This window comes from Nannospalax galili, unplaced genomic scaffold, assembly GCF_000622305.1.
Source record: "Nannospalax galili isolate Female #2095 unplaced genomic scaffold, S.galili_v1.0 scaffold654, whole genome shotgun sequence".
Taxonomy (NCBI): domain Eukaryota; kingdom Metazoa; phylum Chordata; class Mammalia; order Rodentia; family Spalacidae; genus Nannospalax; species Nannospalax galili.
In genome coordinates, this window is record NW_008335971.1 from 2,155,643 (window position 1) to 2,179,233 (window position 23,591).

The window sequence follows — 23,591 nt, forward strand, 5'->3', positions numbered from 1 at the left end:
CAAGAGGCATGGGACCATCAGTTCTTCCTCACTGGTTTCAGAGAGTAACCTAGGCCAGGTGGTGTTCAGAAGGGATACCCCATGCATAAAGAAGGCCTTGACAGGTCATTGCATGAAGCTGTGATGGTAAAGCCTGGGTTGCAATGGAGTTCACAGGAATACTGGAACATGCTAGAGCTGTGAGACATCTGCCAAGCAGAGCTGTATACAAGGAGTGGTTATCAGCTGAAGAGAGAAGTGTCTGTTCCACACAGCAAAGCTGGAGGGACTGAGTTGTCTAAATCCTTTGGAAGTAGACTCCCAGAAGTCAGACATGGATTTGGTATCTTCCCTGCTCATTTTTGGCCTTGTTTTGGTCCAGTATTTCAGTATGCCCCCATTCCTCCCTTTTAGGTTGGGAATGTGTATTTGGTTCTACTGTATGATGAAAGTATGTAATTTGCTTTTGATTTTATGGGGGTTTACAGTTAAGAGATTGTCTTGAGTCTCTGAAGTGATTTGGATTCTGATCTTGAACACTATTGAAACTGGTAAAGACTATGGGGACTTTTGAAGATGAACTAAATGCATTTTGCATTTTACATGGTCATAAGCTTATGAGGGTCAGGGAGTGGAATGTGATGGTTTGGATGAGAATGTTCCCTGTAGGCTTCAAGTGTTTGGACATTTTGTTCTCAGCTAGTGGTGCTCTTTAGGGAAGTTTATGAAGGTGTGGCCTTGCTGGAGGAAGTGTGTCATTGGTAGTGGGCTTTGAGACTTCTTAAGCCTTTCCCGATGTCCTGTCACTCTCTGCTTCCTGTGCCTGCTTGAAGGTGTGAGCACGCCTCCTTATGCTCTGACCACCTTTACTGCCATGCCTCTTTGCCATTTGGAACTCCTGCCCTTTTGGAACTGTAAGCCAAATGAAGTCTTCCTTCTATAAGTTTCCTTGGTTACAGTGTTTTTTACAGCAACAGAAAAGTAACTAACACAGAAATTACTGTGCAGGTTGCTGGAGAAGAAAAGGCAGAAATGGTCTTAATAATCTTTGAACTCTATGAACTGCAATGCCAACCTTCAGGCAGCATACGCCCACTGGTGCAACATTTCCTACACTGTTTATGGGAGGGCAATCAACCAGTCTCTGATGGGATTCGAAGTACTGCTCCATAGGAGAGAACTGTTGCCTATTATTGTAATCCTATTCAAAAATCCATTGCTGAAGAGGCCCTACTTAGGAAGTTGCTATTGTATGCAACTAAATTGACATGGCCTCAAATGCCCTGGTAAATATTTATGTTTATGTCCTTAGAAAATTGCTGCTCTTTACAGTGAATGGCAGTGTAGGCACAGATTCATGGCTGTTCTAGGTGCTGAGAACAGTGATGGTTGACTGTTCTGTCCTAAATAAGACATTTATACAACCCTATTTTAGGGTCAGGGAACATGGTGGAAGATGGGACAGAAAGAATGCAGGAACCAGAAAACAAACCATGGGATAAAAAATTTATATTGCTGCAGTGTAGATTTGAGTTTGAAACAATCTTCTGATAGCAGGTGGTAAAAAAAAAACAAAAAACAAAACAGTGCCTCCCTGACTTGTACTTTTTGAAATGAATTTCTTTTTTTTTTCAACAAAGAGTTTTGAATATCAGAGTTATTTGATCTTACTTTTTGGGGAAATAATTTTGAGAAGTTTTAGAGAATTTTTAGAATATGTTCTATCATTTTTGTTTATATAAAACCCCAAAGAAATTGGTTATACAGAAGTCCTAAGAAATGTAAATTACATTCAGTAGTTTAATATAAACACCATAATAGAGCAAACATGAAAATATAATATAATATAGCATAAAAGGCCGGTGATGTAGCTCAGTTGGTAGAGTGCTTATGAAGAAGCCCTGGATTTGATCCCTAGAACGTGACAAACCAAAGTGGTGGCACAGGTCTGCAATCCCAATGCATACGACATGGTTAACAGAAGGATACAAAGTTCAATGTCATCCTAAGTCGTGTAGAGTTTCAGGCAAACCTGGTATAGATAAGCCTCTGTCTTAAAACAGAAAATAAAACAGACTAAGGAAAATTCCACAAGCCGAAGCAAATATAAGTACTCTTAAAAAGAATAATAATGTCAGGTCTATAGATACTAAAAAAAAAAATGAAAGGTTTGAAAGCAGAGGTTGAGAATGCATGTGAACTACATAAGGCACATCAGTATCCTCTGAAAGACACATATCTGAGCAGATTCCTGATTCATATAAAACCCCAGGCCATGTTTTGGGAATGATATACTTCTTAGCATTGAGCATAGCAGAGAACTCTGGGAACACAGGATGATTGTGTTTGCCAAGGACAACCATGAGTTCAGTGCGGCTGTAAAAATACTGATGGGAGACACATGGAAGATGGTGAAGACAAAGAAGGATCTAGAGGCCATCCAGGGACTCATAGAACAGAAAGGACTGTTGGATTTATTTCTCCTGAGATAGAAAGCCTTTAGAGTTGTGTCCTACATGGTTTGGGCTGATGTATTAATGTACTGTTGATCTGTTAACAACAGGAATTTATTTCAGTTTCTGATCCTGAAAATCTGAGAATATGGTGCCAGTGTGATTGAATTCAGATAAGGGAACTTTTCCAGATTTCAGGTTTCCAACTTCTTTACAAGACAGAAAGAAAAACCTAGTTCACTGGGCACTTACAAGGACACTAGTTCCATTCAGAAGCAACCCACAGTCCATGACTTTATTACCTTTCTAAGATCAGAAATTATATATATATATATAGATAGATAGAGAGAGAGAGAGAGAGAGAGAGAGAGAGTTTGTTTGTTTGTTTGTTTTATATTACACAGAGATCCTGAGAGAACACATTCAAATTTTAGCACAAAAGTGGATAATTTTCCTTGGTTTGAAATGTCCCACTGGTTCCTAGGTAGCTATTATATTATGAAAATAGAAGGTGGTGCTGTAATGGCAAGGTTAAAGTAATCCCCAAAAGAAATAATTGCATTCATTTAAGATTATAATGATAGGAAACAAAGTTGTTACAATTTAAAACTTTAAGTGCATGGGAGTTTAATAAGACTATAAGGCTAGCACATTATTTTAGGATTAATATAACACCTTTATGCACAAAGTAGATTAAAATTGAAAACAAAAAAATCAGTTGTGAAAGTTTCTATATAAAATGCATAGATTTTGAGGATAGATTTGTAAATTGTAAGAAAGAGGGTACATATTTGTCTGGAATTTGTAGCCCTCAGAACCAGAAAAATGATGGGTTTATAAGTAAGCATAGCAAATTCTAAGAAAAAACAAACTTTACAGGCAACCTCCAGAAATAGTTAAAAAATGTCAATGCACTGCTGTGGATATGGTCAACAAATAATTTCAATTTTGTCTGAGACTCTGGGGTAAGAAAGATAAGAATTGTGACTTCTTTTTCTAGTAGGTTACAAATAACAGTCAAATTCTGATAAGCAATAAAATGTCATAAAATTCATAAGCAGAACAAGTAAAGATATACATTGTATAATATACATATACCTGCCAACAGATGGGTGGGGAGTGTGTATGCCTGTGTGTGTGTGTCTGTGTATATATTTTTTCTTCTTCTTCCAATCATCTGTTTATCAGTACCTGATTAATAACATATCTTGGCTACTGTGGCTTTTACTGGAATTACCATGGTTATTCAATTATCTTTTTTGCATTCTGGCTTTGTTACTTTTGGATACATATTCAGAATGGGACAGCTGTTTTATATTTTCTTTGTTCTTTGATGACCCTCCTTTCTGCTTGTGTAGTGACTATACTACTTACTTTCTTCACAGAAATATAAAGAAATACTAAATCTACATAAACATAATGACAGGATAAAGCAATATTTATAGTTGGTTGTTATTTGCCAGTGTGTGCTGGGAATCAAACTCAGGTTCTCTGGAAGAGTAGCAGTGCTCTTAAATGTTAAGCCATGTCTTCAGACCCCATGAAATTATCTTTTAGAACATCTCAATCAATCTTAATCATCTTTACCTTAATAGCCACTTTGATGATGTACTCCAGAGGTATAGTAGAAAAATTTATATTGAATTGCCGTAACTTCCCAAGAGAACAGAATTAGGGAACCAGGAATAAATCTACATATCTTCTGCCAACTAATTCTCAGCAAAATTTCCATAAGTCCAAGAAACTCCCATAATAAGAAACTCTTGCCAGAGCCCTTGGATATCCCCCAGAACTTGAAGATAAGACTGTACTGATTAAGACAACTTGTAATTTGGGCAAAAGACTTGGAGCAATGTAGCAAGAACTGACCTGGAAGCCTATTCCTAAAGACTAGCTCTCATAGTTCTAAAGGATACTAAGCAAACTGCAAAGGGAGAAAATCAATCATTGGTCTTACCCAGTCCTAAAGTTGAATAAACATAATGACTGGCACAGCAAACTACCTCTATTTATGCAGTAGTGGCTCTCTTATCTGGGGGATAATGAACAGATATTACTGATTGGTAGAACTGTAATGAAATTTCTTACCATATCATAAATATGGATTTTTATATTTACAGAGAAGTATACAGTACATGATTCATCCAAGAACCTTCTTTGTGCAAGAGAATCCTGCAGAGGCTGCTGCAGAATCCCACACTGGTCATACTCAGAGAATACATGTCTGAGAGATGTCCATCCCTAGGGTACATACCTAGAGTGGAGTCTCCACATGTAAGGTTCATAGAACACAGTAGAACTGGGGATGGAGAGAATACTAGTGCATCCCTCAACTCTCTGAAGCAAAGCCTCCTTATACAACAGAGCACAATGCACACAGAAGGCCACAATTGGGTAAAATTAAGAGATTAAGACAATGCAGAGTGTGTGTCCTTGGATAGGATCCCTACATTAAACCCACCCATGGCTCAGGGGCCATTGTTGAAGAGGGGCTTGGAAAGATTGTAAAAGCCAGGCTTGGTCCATGAACATAAGAAAGCGGAAACTTTCAGGCCACTGGAAGCTCGCCCATGTGAACTTGTGGCAATGGTGATACTGAGCACATGACCCATGCCAACTCAAACAGACAATTGCCCAGAATGGCATAAGGGAAATGGCCTTAGCCTGGAAACTGTTGGTAACTGATTACTGCAGGGTGAGGGAAAGTAGCCCTTCCATAAGATCTCTAGATAAGCTAAACAGACTATAATGAATGAACTTGCCTTGGAAGACATCAGGTAAAATTCTTGACTGAAAAGGACTCAACATGTATGGCAGAATACATGTGGCCCAGTGGGTGTGTCGAGGGGGTGTGGATAAGGGAGAGGGTTTTAATTTGAGACAGTGTTGTTTCATGAACACGGGGAGGTGAAGGTTTCCAGGTCACTGGAGGCTTGTTCATGTGAGACTGTGGCAGCAGTGGCTTCAAGCTTGGGACCCACGTCAACTCAATTAAATAAGGGCTCAAAGGGGAGGTGAGAAATAGGTAGGAGGCCAGCCCTAGATTGAGAACTATTTAAGACCAGTTGTTACTGGGTGAGGGAGAGTATGACTAATACATAACCACTGGATGGCTGACTGGACTCCAGGGGGCACATTTACACTGAAGGACATTTGCATACAAACACCTGAATGAATAGGACTCAACATGCATGGCAGAGTGCACAGAGTTCTGTGGGAGGATTGGGGGAGGCCTAGATGGGGGGAGGGGTGTGGATGTGAGTGGGAAATGTATGACATTTAAAAAGCTACATAAAATTGGGGAAAAAGAACTGGTGTATGAAGTGTATAAAAGTTCAAAAATATTGTTTTATAAAAGAAATCTTGTTGGTCTCAACTCAATGGATGAACTTGTACTAAGGGACATCTGGTCACACAAATTTGATTCAATAGGCTTTAACATACATGGCAGAATGCATGAAATCTGGTGGTGGTGGGGCTATGGGTGGCACAGATGGGGAGAGGGTATAAATAAAGAAGACTATGATATATTATATGAAATTCATGAAAATTCAATAGAAATATGCACTGAGAAAATAAATTACAATAAGATATTAGCAGATCATTTAAAAAAGACTTTTTTTTTTTTTTTTTTGGTCTTTTTGAGAGAGGGTCTCCCTGTAGCCCCAGCTGGCCTGGAACTCACTATGTAGACCAGGCTGGCCTTGAACTCACAGAAATCTGCTTGCCTCTGCCCCCTGAGTGCTGGGATTAAAGGTGTGTGCCACCACTTAAATAGATTAATTTTTCTTAAATATAGCTACATCAAAGTTATACTATACTGTGGCTGGATAGACAGTTCAGTATTTCAGATCACTGGCTGCTCTTGCAGAGGATTCGGGTTCAAATTCCAGCTCCCAACTATTCATAACTCCAGTTCCATGGAAATTCTACACCCTCTCCTGATGTCCACTGGCATTGCATGACATGACTGCACTTACACACATACAGGCAATACACTCATACACATAAAATTAAAATAATAATTTCGAGCATGGTGAAACATGACTTTAATCCTGGCACTTGGGAGGCAGAGGCAGTCAGATCTCTATGAGTTCAAGGCAAGTCTGGTTTACATAATGAGTAGCAAGCCAGCCCCACTACAGGGAGACCCTGTCTCAAAAAGGCCAAAATTAAAAAATTAAATAAATAAAAATAAAATATTTTAAGTCAACTAGACAAACTTAAGCATGCTGTGTTAATATTATGTCTTCTGAGGATGAGAAAATCGCTTTAATTTCTGCATCTGTTGGAACTGCAAAGCTCAAGGACTTACATATACCAAAGATAAATAAGTCAATACTCATCATGAAATGGGTCTTTAGGATGATCACTCCACAACAGAAGTTCCTCAAAGTGGATGTTGTTATTTGAGGCTTCAATATTCTTTACTTCTACCTCATTGAGAAAAAAGGCAACCAAAAATTTGAACACATTCTTTGAACTTTGTATGAATATATCTTTTAGGAATTATATCTAATCCCTCTTAGATTTTTGAATCATAAAGTAATTTGAGCTGCTTTCATATTCTAGTTTTTTCTCATTACCTTTAAAAGTGAAAGATTTAGCAAAAATGGAGAAGATAGATTTACCCAATTTGTGTTCTTAGAGGTCCACAGAAGGCTGGATGCACAAAGAATAATGTCATGTTGTTGGCAATATTTCAAGAGCTGAGTGATATTGGATGGTACTCAAGCTGGTTACAGACAACCTCATTTTTGAGTTATTTGAGCTCAGTTTTCTTCTTCCTTCCTTCCTTCCTTCCTTCCTTCCATTCTTTCTTTCTTTTTTTTGTAGACAAATTCAAGTATCTGTATTTAAAATAGAAATTCCCAAAAGATTTCAACAAGTCGGCCTCCCTGCAATGTTCACTGCCTCTCAAGTGGTGCCCAAATTTGATTTCTGATATAACCATTTCATTTTTATCTGTAGACTAGACTGTTCTCTGAGCTTAATGTTTTGCATAGTGTGTATACACAAACACACACACACACACACACACGTGCTGAGTCTGCTCATAGCGGCCCTTTTTGTATGAATAAGAGTTAGAATCACCAAGACTGTAATGAAAGCAATTGTGTTATACTAATAAGTAGAATAATATTCAAAATTGAAAATAGATGAAATACAGTTATCCTGAGCAATAAGTGAAACATAAATTCAAATAGGAATATACACAATATTTTTCAATTTAAATTCAGGTAATTCCTACAATACTTAATATTGTGTGCCTTCAGAAAAGCTGCATAAGTAAAAAATAGAATTATTATTAGCCATGCACATTGATACACATCTTTAATCTCAGCACTAAGGAGGCTAGAATGGCAGATATTTGTGAGATCAAGGCAAGCCTGGTCTATATAGGGAGTTTCAAGCCAGCCGGGGCTACAAGAAAACTCTGTCTCAAAAAACAGAATTATTAAAAGAAATATATTGGTAATACTTAATGATGTTGTGGAAGGCTAGTGCACTATGCAGAAAGAAACTCATTAGGATAAAAGGGCTTCTGTTTATTATTGCATATATTATACAGCAAGGAATGTATGATGTCTTGAAATGAATATTCTTAAGTGTACATTTCATTGTTTCTAACTGTTCCTTAGACTTTTATAACAGTGTTGAGTGTGGCTCTGTGTTCATGTGTGGTGTGTTTACCACCAATACAGACTTAAACAAGTTTATAAGAACAATCTCTAAGAGTTCCAACCAGTTCATGTTCAATATTTATTAGAATTTCCAGCCAGTTTATTAGCATTTATTTTCAAATTTATATTCCAAACTTAAACTGTATTCTTTTAGGCCTTAATGAAGATATAGAGGAGAACTCAATCTCAAAATGACCTGCTTTTCTTTGTGTTGTATTGATCTTTCTATCAGCAGGACTTGGAACTAATAGCTTTAGGGATGGATGAACACAACTTGGCAAATGTAGCACCTATTCAAATAGCATACATTTGGAGTTGGAAATAGAACTCACACATTTCAAGCTTGAAGTTCCATTTGTTAGTAGAGAAAAATGAATTTCTGATTCAAGAGAAAGAGGCCTGTTTTGCTTAAGATCGAGGAAGATTTAACACACTCTATATGAAAAAATATTTGAAAAGTTGAATTAATAATGACAGTTACTCAAACCAGGATGTTTAGTTCAAAACTGAACTAATTTAATAGAGCTTAGAAGATTTTAGTCATTATTTAAGGTAAAAAATTTCCCACCCTGTTATTTAAACATCCAGCAGGCCTGTTGCACTAATAAGCATCTGTGGTTTATTTGACATGCAGAAATTGCTTATATCCCTGTTTAAGACCTGTAGCATTGGTAGGAAAAGAAAACTGACAGTTTAGAATGTCTTTAGCGGGACTGAAGAGATGCACTAGCAATTAGGAATATTCGTTGCCCATGCAGAGGATCTGGGTTCTGTTCAAAGTACCCAGATGAGTGGTTCAAAACCACTTTTAACTCCATTTCCAGGGTATCTAATGCCCATTTCTAGCCTTCATGGGCACCTGCACGCATGTGGGGCACAGAAGCACAATCAGGCACTCACATGAATAAAAATAAATAAAAATCTTTAAAAAAGCTAAACAATGCAATCTTTAGAATGTCATTTATGTATCTTTGTTTTACCTTTTAAATCATAAAGTAAAAGCAGAATATTCTATATCTAAAATATATTGCCATAGTTTCCAAAAGAATAATTATTAAATTGAATATCTACCATAAGTTAATGAATTATTACAATACACAATTAGAAAAAATAATTTAAATGAATAAGCAGTTTTGAAAAAGAAGGTAAGTAATGCACAACCAAGAAAATCAAATTTTTGTCTCATTCTCCAAGGAAAAACATATAGTCTTAGTGTCTATGTTGATATTTCCAATCTGTTCAGAACTGTTTTACATTATTTACAATTGCAAATACAATTATCTTACAATTATGGCAAAAATATAATTTAAAATTGCATGATGTATATTTAACAAAAAAAAAGACTTCTGATATTGATTTTCAAGCTTATAAACTTAAGCATTCAGGCTCTTTTCAGTGACTTTAAAAATAAAGTAGCTGTAGGAAAGTTACCTGGGGGAAACCATTCGTGGTTATAACCTAAGAGCTGGAAAAGAAATTATAGCCCAGAAGGGAAAACAATAGTTGGTAAAATTCTGTGAAGGAGGAAAATTAAACAGTAGATTCAAGCTGAAAATTCAATTTCTGAAGCAGTAGGTTGGAAACTGAACCCAGTAAAATGTTTTCAGGCATGAAATCTGTGCTGGTTAAGACTTTAAATAAATTAATGTTATTTAATGCTCTTCCCCATAGCTGGGAGTAAACCCATATGCCAAAACAGATAGCATCATTATTGATGTCAAATACTGTTAATGTAAAATAGGGACAGTAGCTAACTATTCTTTAGTGATTGCCTTCTAGGATGATAGATCTCAAAAATCTTAAACTTTCCCTCAAAGAGAAAACACATTGAATAGTAAATAATTCCCCTATTCTAAGATAAGAAGTATTATGCAGAATGACTTAAAAGCACAAATCAAATCTCCAGCTCAATATGGACTGAAGAATCAGCAATGAATATGATCAGCCATGAAATGTAAATGAGATAGTGTCCTCTGGTAAGTCTCAGGACAGTCATGACCACTACTGGTAGAAGGGTGGATGAAAAGGAAAGTAGAAGAAAGTATGGGCAGGAGTGTGTCATGAACATGGTGAGTTTGGTCTAGAAGACGAATAATAAATCTAAATAGAAGGGCATGCATATGAGGGCTTCTACACATAATGTTATATGTTATGAAATTTATTTTGAAAGTAAATTTGAATGCTTGAAGGATTTTTAATAAGAAATTAAGATAATTAGATTGTTAAAGAAACTGTTTTGTTGAGAACATGAACTTGTATTTGAGACCCATAATAGAGAAAATATTGACCTGTATCCCCAACAAGAAATAAATTGGCCTTCAAAAAAGGATGGAAATCATTGTGCATGTGTGTGTGTGTGTGTGTGTGTGTGTGTGTGTGTGTACGCACATTTGGAAGCAAGATCAATAAGATCTAGTATTAATTTATATGTGGAGAAAGATAAAGTGAAGTATGAGTTCAAATTTTTAATTAGTAATAAAATTGAGCTTTTTACTCACCCATTGGCTATCCTAATCTCACTCCATTTATGATTGGCTCCCAGAATAGTTATTCACCCAGTATAGTACACAACTTGATAAAGTAGGAAAATCACAACTTTCAGTCAAATGTATTCTGTATATTGTGTGTTCTGCCAAACATCAGCAAAGGTATTAGCATGCATCCGTGTTACAGGACACGGAGAAATCAAGACTCATTTGCATAGAGCAAAATACTCCAAGTTTGCATTGTACAATGAAAGTTAAATTTACTAGTACATGTTATAAATGTACTGGGTACATGGTACATATCTGTAGACATACATACTAGATAAATATTGCTGCTACTTAACCTGACATGTGAACCACCTACTGTGTGATGACATCACAAACTTCTCTGAGAGCCTGTAACTGCCACTAAAGACTCACACACAGCCTACCAGTTTCCAGTGTTGTTTTCCTAGTCTTCATACTTAGACATTGGGTTGATTTTGCATGTTATTTTCTTAATTAGAATTTTTGTCATTATGAATGATGACTGTATGGTTCTATAAATAGCAGAAAGTTTCATGATTCCCAAACATACATAATCTTTAAAGCATTTTTTTCAAATGTATAGGAAGATTGCCATTGTCTAGTAAATAAAAAAGTTCTAAGTGTACCCTGACAGAAACTGTATGATTTTATCTTAGCAAAAGACATAGAGAAGATTTTTGGGTTACAAAGACTGGGAGAATATTGAGTGGGGGGTTAGGAAGATGTTGGTGAAATGATGAAAGAAATAATTTCAGCATAACTATTTGTACCAAATGGTTACTACAAGTAAAAACCATGTATTAAATATTTGAAATTGTGTGAAGAAAGACTTGTAATTTTTGAGAAAAAGTGCGTATTCATTATGCCCATTTAATTATTTCCTAATGTATGCAATGCTCATAATGTCAGAGTGTAGTATAAATGCATATAAATTTTACATGCTAATTAAAAATAAATTTATAAAGCCAAATATATTTTTCACAGTATGAATAGCAAAAAGAAGGTGGTTTATGTTTAAAGAAATAAACTTGAAGGATTTGGAAAGCTCAATAATTGCTACATGTTATCAAAAGTATTCAGATGTAAGTAAATTTCACATCCCAGGAAAGCTGTTTTCCTGTTGGAGACAAAATGGTTCTGCCAGGGTTCTATTTGAACAGAATCAAAATCCAGTACCAATTGCCAACCCTAAAGAGACTTGAATTAATCTTTATATTTTTATAGTAGGGACATCCTAAATTGCATGTACTTCCTATAAATTGAGGTGAATTCCTGCAGACTTAGTGCAGCAATCTTAGAATGTTTGCAGATTTATTCCAATTATATTTCTGCACCATAGTGGGAAGATGCCATAGAAAATACAGTGAACTAACACAGTGGGAGCTGTGCTATGGGTTGGAAGGTCCATTAGAAATTTGATATTTTAACACGGTATTTTGGGGAATAACCCTGAAAAGGCTTTCTGTCTGTCTGAATTTCCAATCCTCATAAATCATACATCATTTAGGCTTCAGTAGTATTGTCATGGAAACAGTGCCAATATATCACCAAGAACTGCTTTTCCTTTGCTTCCCACTAAAATGATATCGTTTTCCTAAACTTATTTCATTACTAAAAAGACACAAGTATCCACCTACTTTATTGAGAGAAATGTTAATTTTTTGTGATATAAAACATAAAAAGACAGATAAAAGCTAACACTGAAAAAATGAGCCCACAGAGAATTCTGTACTCCCAATACGCCCAGTGCTCTTGCATTGAAATTAGTTTCTTCACTGGTACAGAAACTTTAAGTTCCCTGATCCTGAACTTTTACCTCACATAACAAGCCAACAGGTTTGCTTCACTATTTTTATTTATTTTTAATTTTAATTTTAATTTTGTATTGCCTGCATGTATGTGAGTACACCCATGTCATGCAATGCCTCAGAGGTCAGAAGAGGGCATCGGATTCCCCTGGAACTAGAGTTAAGGACGGTTTGTAGCCACCATGTGGGTGCTGGGAATCGAACCCGGGTCCTCTGTAAGAGCAGTCAGTGCTCTTAACCTCTGAGCTATTGCCTGCATGTATCTGAGTGCACCCGTGTTGTGCAAAGCGCGGAGGTCAGAAGAGGTCTTCGGATTCCCCTGGAACTGGAGTTAAGGACAGTTCGTAGCTGCCAAGTGGGTGCTGGGAATTGAAACTGGGTCCTCTCCAAGAGGAGTCAGTGCTCTTCACCCCTGAGCCATTTCTTCAGCCCCAAATATATTATTATTTTTATTTTATGTGTACAAGTGTATTGCTTGCATGTATGTGAATGCACCCGTGTTGTGCAATGCACGGAGGTCAGAAGAGTGCTTCGGATTCCCCTGGAACTGGAGTTAAGGACAGTTCTTAGCCGACACATGAGTGCTGGGACTCGAACCTAGGTCCTCTGCAAGAGCAGTCAGTGCTCTTAACCGCTGAGCCATCTCTCCAGGGCCCCCCCACCCATTTTTTTTTTTTTTTTTGTTTAAAGAAAAAGTTGTCTTTAAGAATTTGCCATCTTAAGCAGATTTGAAAAAATTCAGCTTGGAAATTTCAAGGTGGCAAATTCATCTAACATATCCTTGGCATATCTTGCATAATAAACCAATAGCTCAATTTTGTTTGTCTTTTGGTAAGTTATCTGATAAAGATGTTAATTATATCAAATATTGCTAAATATCAAATGGCTCCCATTAAAACAATTTGTGTCTTCCGAGGTCTCTAGAGTAGCTGCAAGTTATTGCTTTTTTAATTTCAGTAACAGCTATATATTTGTGTGCCAACAGTGCAGGTAACATAAAATAAACTGATCCATGTATGCTTTCCCTAAGATATACCTCTTTCCCCTAAATCATGATATGTAAATTAAGTTTGACCTTCTGTGGCTGAGGTTTTCCTTAAAGACTGCCAGTTTTCAGTTCCCCGTCTAGTGATCTGTCTTGCTTCTAAAGGTACTGACCGCTCATAAAGAGTTTCCACTTCAAAATGATGAATACTAAGCAGATCAATGTTGACAGATTCATTTAGAGGCACCGTTGACTACTTTATATGTGACATTTTTAGGTGGTATAATATAACAAAGATAAAAATCAATGGACTTTTCTGGTCTGAGCTTTCATGAGACTTGTGCAGCTGTCAACATTGCTGTGAGTTCATAAGAGTAACTGGAGGCTCCAATGGTTGGACCCACAATGAAGGACATTTGGAAACATAAAGTAGACCCTGTAGGGCTTATTGTACATATATATGTGTGTGTATAATAGAGTATTACATTATAATAGGATATATATATAATACAGAATATTAAATTGGGGAGAGGAGCAAGGGGAGTTGGGGATAGGGGATGGGATCTAAATACTATGAAATTATATTGTATGGAAATTACAAAAATTCCCTATAAATTCCAAATAAAGAATGAAAAACAAATCAATGGACTTGTAAGGGATTTTACTTAAAAGAAATTTCACATTTTCTTCAAAAATAAAGCACAACGGTCTGTCTTTAATTAAAATACAGATATTTCATCAATTTTTTCAAAGTACATTTAATGTGTAATTTCTATTTTTATAGGCCTTTCACATTAGAAGGATAACAAAATAAAAATGTCTTCAATAAGTGGTCAAGTAAATAAGATCTTTCAACCCATAAAATAGAATAGCAAGATAAACAATTACTATGAGTTGTATGTCTGTGAGTATTTTCTGGGGATAATAGATTGAAATTCCCCTTCTAGAAACATAGGAAGGCATCCCAAACCATCACAGGAAGTTAAAGCAAAGGATGCAATGACAGAAAAGGAAAGATAGAGGTGTCTGCGCCCTCTCCTACTTTGCCAGAAAGGTTTGTTTCTCACGTAAGTACCTGAGGAAAAGGTTAATCTAAGACTGTTAGTGATAGTATTTGAATATTTTACTTGATAATGACTGAAAAACTACTATATACATATGTGTGTGTGTATACATACATGTACATACCCTTAGGGGGTGATGTTTAATGAAAGTTTTATTTTAAGATTAATTTGATAAGCAATATAAAATTAGATGTTCAGAAACAGGAAGGAAGTTGATAAAATTGGTGCATAAGCACTATGGAATTTAAAGTAGGTAGATACAACGGGCCTACAGGAAGACAATAAAATAAATGTCTGACACAAAAGAACACCAAATATTATTTAAATATCATTTTCACTTCTGCATTCAACTCTTGATCATTCTTTACAGTTATAAAGCTTTAAAACATATGACTATAAGTACAGGAATGTAAACCCACATGTCTGATGGAGAGAAAGCTTCACTACCTGCAAGATTGTGTTCATAATTATATTTCTTCTCCATTAACATCATTATTTTTTACTAAATTAATACACCACATATACATGTTTACTAAAAGTAAAATAGAAAAGGTCCTCCCTTATGAGTTTTTCACATACACTCCTTGAAAATCATCAGAAGTCAAATTATGTGGAAATAGCTGTCCTTCCCCAAGTCAGTACTAAGACCTGAATCAGGAAATTGACATAACCTGATTGTTGAGTTTGATACTGATACATATACATTCAAGCATTAGATACCAATGATATAAAGGAAATCTTTGACCCAGTTTTCCTCTTTTACAAACTGGATAACTGCTTGTATATTTCTATCTCTATTCTTTGCTGGACCTGTATATTCAGATCAATGATGTAAGTTCTGACCTTCCAGTTCAAACACACTGGAGGACTGAAGGCAGATGTCAAACACATACAGTAGTTCTCAGAAATGAAATTCCGTTTCACCTTGAATGAACAGGAGACAAAAGGCATTAGCCACTAGATGATTCAGAGTTAATGATTTAATAGCATCTATGTTGTTGTACATTATGAAAATATATTAGGGGACACCCAAAATGCCTTATTCAACCTCTGAGAAAAAGGAAGGTTGTTGGGGGAAGAGTGTTTCAATCTAATGGTAAAAAGCAATTTAGGGTTAATTGCCTGATCTTGAGGTAAAGGTACTAACTATTTCTTAGGTCCCCTAGGAGGTTGAACCTGAATAGAGAGGAGAGATTACTCCAGAAAGAAGTATAATGATTCAATTTGTTGAGTTTGTGATTGCAGGAGCAGTGATCTGTTAAATGATCCATAATCCACCAGAGAAGAACTCCCTGATCCAGAACTCAGTGATGAAAGCTTTATCTGAGACAGACAGATCTAATTGTTCTGCTTGCACTAACACAAAATACAGAAAACACTGTTTTTCAAGATGAAGAATTTTCAATAAGAAGAGATCCACAGTCATACAGGGGACATAATGGGATGGGCTTTGGAAATGAGGATGAGAGAATGAAATATTCACAGAGCCTCTCAGGGAAACCCAGAGAGAGAGAGAGAGAGAGAGAGAGAGAGAGAGAGAGAGAGAGAATGCATGTACATATGTGTATGTGTGTACATGTGTTTGCATGCATGCATGAACATACTATAATATTAACCACGAAATTTGAGACAGCAGATATTATGTAATTCAATAAAACACAGTGTTCAGTGAATCTGAAGAAATGTTCTTGAATTACTTCTAATATATAAAATTAGAAGTATTCCACTTATTTGTTCATTATTTCATTGTTGGTGTTGTGTATGATACACATGAATTTGCATATGCTAGGAAAGAGCCCTCTTTCCTCATCCATGTTTCTATCTTTGCCTAAATTTATTTATGTAACTAAGGAATGACATTCTTAGAATCGCCAGTCTAAACAGGAATAGCACCTCTATTGCCCAACTGTAAAATAATGAAGATACATTCTCTAGACCTTATTTATAAAGATGAATGCTGAAAATGAGGAGCTGCAGCATCATTGGCGTATGTGACATCAACTCTTTAATTCTCTTGGAGTTATTTAATAAAAATTCACCTTTTAATGAAAAATACCTAAACAAACCTACCCTCACACAACTTCTAAATAGAAAAATATTATTTGATATAATTTTTTTCCTTTAAGTGAATTGCTTTCTCATTAGGAGTCATACTCACCTTGACAATTGATAACTTAGAATATATTTATAGAATTATTTGACATAATTTTTGATAAAAAATATATTTTATTCTTTAATACTGATGAAACTATGTGTTTCACTGTATTTAAATATTTGAAGATTAGGTGTGTAGTTCTGTCGTAAAGGGCTTATATAGTAACATGAGCAAGATTTTAGGTTTAGTTCCATACCAATGCAATTTTTTAAAAGGCTGTGATTACTGTTCTGTTTCTTTGTTTTTCATTCTAACAAAGAATTAGTTTTGTTTATTTTCCATTTTAGGCTACAATAGACTCATTATTTTTCATGTTTGAGTGATGAACATTTAAAAGATTAAAGAGAACAGTAGGAAACAGGCCTTAATAAGGGAGATATGGATATAAATTAGGTTAGTTTAAGGGAGGAGGAGGGAAGGGTATACAAGGAACCTAGGGGATAAAGGGAAAGAAGGAGCTCAAGAGAGGTAGGACCGTAGGAGAACGGTATTATGAAGGGAGAAAGGGGGGAAATGGGGGCACCTTAAGTGGGAAAACCATAATGGAGGGGTGTGACAATATGAGAGATAAACAATGCCTAGCTACTTTGGAAAACCAGCGAGAACCATATTACTCCTAAAACCTACTGACAAATTATACATACCAGTTCAAGAAATTTATGTCTAGGTAAAATTTATCTGAGAACAGTTGGTCTTTACCCAAGATTTATCTACATGACACACAGTAATTAAAAGTAACAGACTGGTGGATCTAACCTTCTTGGATATTTAACAGACATACTTTGAGGCCTATAATAATTTGATCAGAGGGACATAAAGTCTAGTTTTGGCTCCTTGCCCTCCTAGGTCGACTAATTCCAGGGGACTATGAGCATCTCTCAAAATGTCCTGTAATTGTGGTGGGTCACCTTTCCTCTTGACCAAGGATGCCGAGGAGATCCCAGGAGATGAACTTGAACCAGTGTCCAGTCTACAAAGAAGGGGGTCAACAGAGAGGATCATTTCCTCCATGCTTCCAAGTGAAGCCAGCCATGCTTGAGCAGGACCTTTGACTTATCTTCACATAGGCGGAACTGGTAAAAGAAAGGAGCCAGGGGCTCCTCCCAAGCCCATGTGACCCCTGAGGAACAGATCCTCAAACAACCTTAAGAGTAAAAATAAATTGGTATATCTGGGCAAACTGTATAGCCTCATACACCCAAAAGGAAAGTATAACCAAAAACTAAAGGGGTCAATATAATTTCTTAAGAGTCCATATGTGTAGCTAAAGGCTACATAACAAGCAACAATGCCAGATAGGAGATACCTTCTTTTGAGTTGTTGGCCAGGGTGGCCAAAGGGACTCCCAGACAGTAACCCAGCATAGAACTGGGAAAGTGAACAGCACACCCCAATCTTATCTAAAGGAATATTGACAACTGATTGCTGCTAGATGAGGAACAGCTGACCTTCTTAAAACAAAGACCTCTAGGTAGGCTGACTAGATTCACCGATGGACAAGTAGTGGGAAATTGCTGGGGGTACCAACAACACAGCAGACAGTAGCAGGGATATCAGGGTATAAGGGCTCTACTGGAGGAAGGGAGGCTACGGGAGGGTGCCATCTGGGAAGTGGGTATATAGTTGAATAACTGGTTTGGGATGTTCTTTGTGATATACACTCACAAACGCAAAAAAAAATCAACAGATTTTTTAAAAATGTATTATATTTGAGGAGGAAGCATGGAAATTTACATCATGTTAATTGATTGAGGTCATAAACATTACTATTGAAATCTACTCGATGACTTTATAGACATACACAGGTGCCAAGGATCCAAGTGCAACCAATTATGACCAGTAATAATCAGATACATACAGATTATAGATGCATGCACCAACATCTCAGTGTTAGTAGCAAAAACAATGGGTCTTTCTGCAATGAACAATATATTCTAAAATGAAATGGAGATCTTTTTTTAAAGGTTAAAAACTCATTCAATTTTATGTCTTACAGGGCTTATACTGAGTTCAATATTGTGTAACTGTATTAACTCAATTGTGAACCTAGAAACTTACAGCCGCTTGTGAAAGAGATGTATTCTTGCTCTGGAGTGTGCTACTGAATATGTTAAAGCTGTAATGAAATGCTTCTTCTAATCATGTGGTTATGAAATTTTAAAAAAATTTTTTAAAAATTAAAAAATTTTAAAAAAGATGAATGGAAAAAACTCCAACTAATTTCCTTTAAAGAAAAATAGATAGGCTTCCACAGGCACCTGCATACATGTGGTACACATACATATATTCAGGCACACACATACACATAAAAAAAACTATTAAAAAAGTAAGATGGTCTGATAACATTATTCTGTGAAAATTAAGATAAACAAAAAATATGGCATTTATGTTCCTCACGCTCTTTGAAAAACAAAAGAGTAGAAGAATGGGCATTCAGTTGTAACTGTTATATACTGGGCCCGACACTTGTGGGTACATCTTTGTCTTGTAGGTACAGGATGAAACACAATCCATCTGAGTCTCTATTTTCTGTCCAGTGGCAGGTGATGTGACCTTGAGAAGGTCTAACAGAGCACCTACACGGGTTGTATGGGAGCTGACCCATTAATACACAGCTCCATAGTTTTCAGATAACCAGGACCTTGAACGCTATGCAGAAACAATGTCATATTTAAAAGAGCATAAAAGAAGAAGAAAAAAAGGGTGGGGGATCCCATATGTTAAAAAAAAAAGCAAGAAGCATTTACCTGGAGGAAGAAACCAATACGAACTTGGTAGCAGGGAGCTCTCAGAATAGAATGTGGCCGCATGTTCGTATCTGGAAGTGCTGACGAATCCTACATCTTCTGGGACAGTGCAGAGAGGGCAGGTGTCATTCTCATCCCCAACCATCATACTTACATCTTGTCCTGGCTGGCGCCGACTAGCAGTGTCAACCTGGGGATAACTGGACTTGGGGCTGGAACAACTAGTTCCACCTTTATCTGTGGATGTTATGACATTACCATCAGAAACAAACTGCTTTCTACTCAAGGATTTCCTACCTCTACTGCTTCCTTGCCCTTACAAACCTAATCCATTAAAAATACTAGACAAAAAAAGCCTGTTATAATTGTGAAAATTGTTAAACAGGATAAGTTTCAGTTAAATATTAATTTATTATATAGTTCAAAAACTTTAATGTTTTGATATTTATGGTGTATCTTAATGGAAACATTATCCATCAAGTCACTGAAAAATGAGAAATTGTTTCTTGAAGAATGATTAGGCACTAAACATGATTCATCAAACTATACCTAAGACACTAGTTTCTTTTGTTTTTTGCTTTTTAAGACAGATTCTCTCACTATGTAGCCCAGTAAGGCCAGGAACTCACTATGCTGACCAGGTTGGCTGCAAAATCATTGAAATTCTGTTTCCAGAGTGCTAGGATTAAAGGCATGCTCCAACACACCTGATGAAACTTTATTTTTTTTTAAGTTGCAAGTTAGACATTAAGTGGACTATTCCATCATCATTTTTTGAGGTACTGGTGATTGAACCCAATACCTTGTGTGCACATTAGCTCTCGGCTCTACACATACTGTTCCAGTAAAGGCAAAAGTTATACTAACCTTTTCTTCTCATTTGTATCCTTTTTAAAATGTGCGTGTTTTTAAGTATTTGTGCATTTCATACAATGGATCTTAATCATATTTAGACACCCTCCCTTATTCGCATCCTCCGTAAGCCCCTGCCCACTGGATCTCTTGCCTTCTTTCATGTATGTTATGGCCTATTTGGTCAAGTATTTGTACTCAGGTGTTCCTCAGTGCAAGTTCATTCACTGGAGTCTAGTCAGACTATCTAGAGTCAGTCTCTTAAAAAGTGAACATCTCGGTTACCTAGCAGTTATCAGTTGCCAATAGATCTTTGGCTAAGGTTGGAGCCTGCTGCCTGTTTATCCAGGTTATTGTTGATATTATTATTATTACTATTATTATTACCATTATTACCTTGTTCATGCTGTCGCTATTGTTTTAAGTTCATATAAGCAAGTTCTCAGGTGCCTAAAATCCTCTAATTTCTTATGTTCATGCACCAACCCTGGCTCTTACAATCTTTCTGCCCTTCTTCTGCAATGAGCCCTGAGTCATAGGTGGGTGAGGTTTAATATAGGATTCCTATCCAGGGACACACACTATGCTGTCTCTTAATAATTGTGATTTTTAAAAAATTTAGTTTCATTCACCACTTGATTCTTCTAGAAATTCAATATAAAGACATAAAAAAGTTTACACCTTCAAGAAAATATGACCTAGAAACAGAAGATACTATTTATATTTCTTTTTTATAACTTGAACATTTTAAAATTATTTTGAGATTTTCACATATGAGTATTCTGTTATATCATTTCTCCCCCTTTTTCTCCCTCCCACTTCTCCTATATCACCCAACCACTCCCTCTTTCCTGACCTCTTCTTTACTTACTATTCGTTACATGTATATGAATGTATGTATATATATGTGACTATATACATATTTTCATAAATATATATATACACACATGCACACTACTGAGTCCTTTCAGTGTTCCTTGTATGGATATATGTTTCGAGCTTACCATTTGGAATAAATGAGGGGAGAGCACCACAGAGGGATAGGGAGGAAAGAGAATAACACCAAGGTTTTGGAAAAACATAGGGCAACATTATTTCATAAGCTTAATAAAACATTACAGATCAGGGCTAGAGAGATGACTCAGCAGTTAAGAGCACCGGCTGCTCTTGCAGAAGACCTGAATTTGAATCCCAGCACTCATATGGTGGCCTACAACTGTCCATAACTCTATTTTTAGGGACTCTGACACTGTGTTTTGTCCTCTGAGGGCATTGCATAACATGGGTGCACTTGCAGAAATGCATGCAATACTTGCATACATATAAAATTAAAATTAAAGAAAATTATATATATAAATATAAAAAGTGTAATTCTCTCCTCTCCTTAAAGAATCTTCTTTTTGCAACTGAAGGGGACTATCATGGATATCCATAACTGATCAAAACAATGAGAACAAGCAACCTTAGGATGCCTAGCCTCAACAGGTACATCTAAAATGCAACCTGTATATCTATGACTCAAGAAACATCCTTGAAAAGTGGTGGAAAGATTGTGAGACTCAGAGGACCAGACAGCTTGTTCCTAGATAGGGTCTTCCTGAAAAGACAGGGGGGTGGGCATTCTCATGAAATCTCAAAAATATGGTTCCCTAAATAAGACCTGCATGATGACACCACCAGTAGACAGGCCAACATGGATGGAGGAGATTTCACAAGATCCAGTTTCTAGATCAAGAGTTACAGGCAATCAATGACTGCTAAAAGAAGAAGAATCAGTTTTCTCTAGGAATGAGCTCCTTGGTAGGCTACCCAGTACCATTGGGATTAGCCCTAAACACATAAACATATTTGTGTTTTATTAAAACAACTGCTTATTAGTTTACTTAATTTACTAAGTAGTTCATTATTCTTTGTAGTCAGGGTTTTGCAATGTAGCTGAGAGTAGACTCAAAACTACAATACTCAGCTTTAAAAATGAAACTTTATTTTCTTAACAGAGTTATGTTTTAAGCAAAAACAATCAAGCGGAAAGCACAACTTAGCAAAAACCCTTCTCCTACATGAGAAGTTCTTCCCCCATTATCAACATTCCCTGAAAAATGTAACACTAGCTATAATTGATTAATGTAGAGTAACACATCATTAACAAGTCAAGTCCATTGTTTTAATAGGCTCACTCTTGGTGTTACACAATATTTGGGTTTGTAAAAAATGTATGTTATTTATTCATCACTATAACATCATGTGGAGTATGTTCACTGCCCTAAAATCACCTATGCTCTTCATCCTTACTCTCTCCCTGACTCCCAGAGACCAGTGTTGCCATAGTGTTTCACCTTTCAGAATGACTTCTTCTATTTTATTATGCATCTGCGTCTTCCATGTCTTTTCAATATTTGTTAGTTTTGGTTTTAGTAGCGTGAGAAGAGATTGACAGAGGGTAAGCGAAATGTTGAGCAACAGGGAAGACATCCCTGTAGTAGTTCAAATGGAAGAAGATTTCAGTTTGTACCACAGAATAATGGTGGATAGAGGATAGTCTTCAGATTAAAGGCAAAAGAGAGAATTTTAATGAATTAGATCTGGTCATTGATGAAAATGGTGTTAAGTAGGCTCTAAGGTGTGACCGATGTGACTCTGTGAATGGCAGTATATTTGATTTGAGAATAAGAGAGTGAGGTTTCTGTAGTAAGAATAATGGTTTTTTTTTTTTTCAGAAATCTTAAGTTTAACCAAAAGTAATGAAAGAGTAATGAGATAGATACCTCTTCATTTTTTTTCAGAAACTAAGGAATAAACCCTATTAAAAATGTCAGGGTTAAAGGGTTTCAGACAACCTCATTTCAGAAAGATGGTTTGCATATTGACCTGGAAAGTGAAAAAAAAAAACTAGATAAAAATACAACTCTGTGCATAGCAGACACCATTCTTAGAGGAAATCTGCTATGTTTACAGAATGGTGATGTCTTTTTGAAGGCAAAAAAGGTGATGTAACCTACAAAGAACAGGTAAACCCAGATTCATTAAAGCTTCAATAAAATGCCTGGACATCACTTCATAATGACTGAAGTCATCATGTTTGTTAATGGATAGAAGAAAAAATTTCAAGATTGTGTAAAACGAAACATTGCTTCTTAAATTGTGAACTTTAGCTCAACTTCCAGATACTTCAAAAATTTACAAAGTCAAAGGGTGTTACTTGCCTTTTGTACTGTATTAAAATTTATAGTAATTGTACAAAATAAATAATGAAAAATTTATTTGGTTTAGCACAAACCAAAGAGTGGCAACAGACCATGGCATAGCTACCAAATCCTTCTTAACTACAACTTCATAGTAAGAACATAAAAA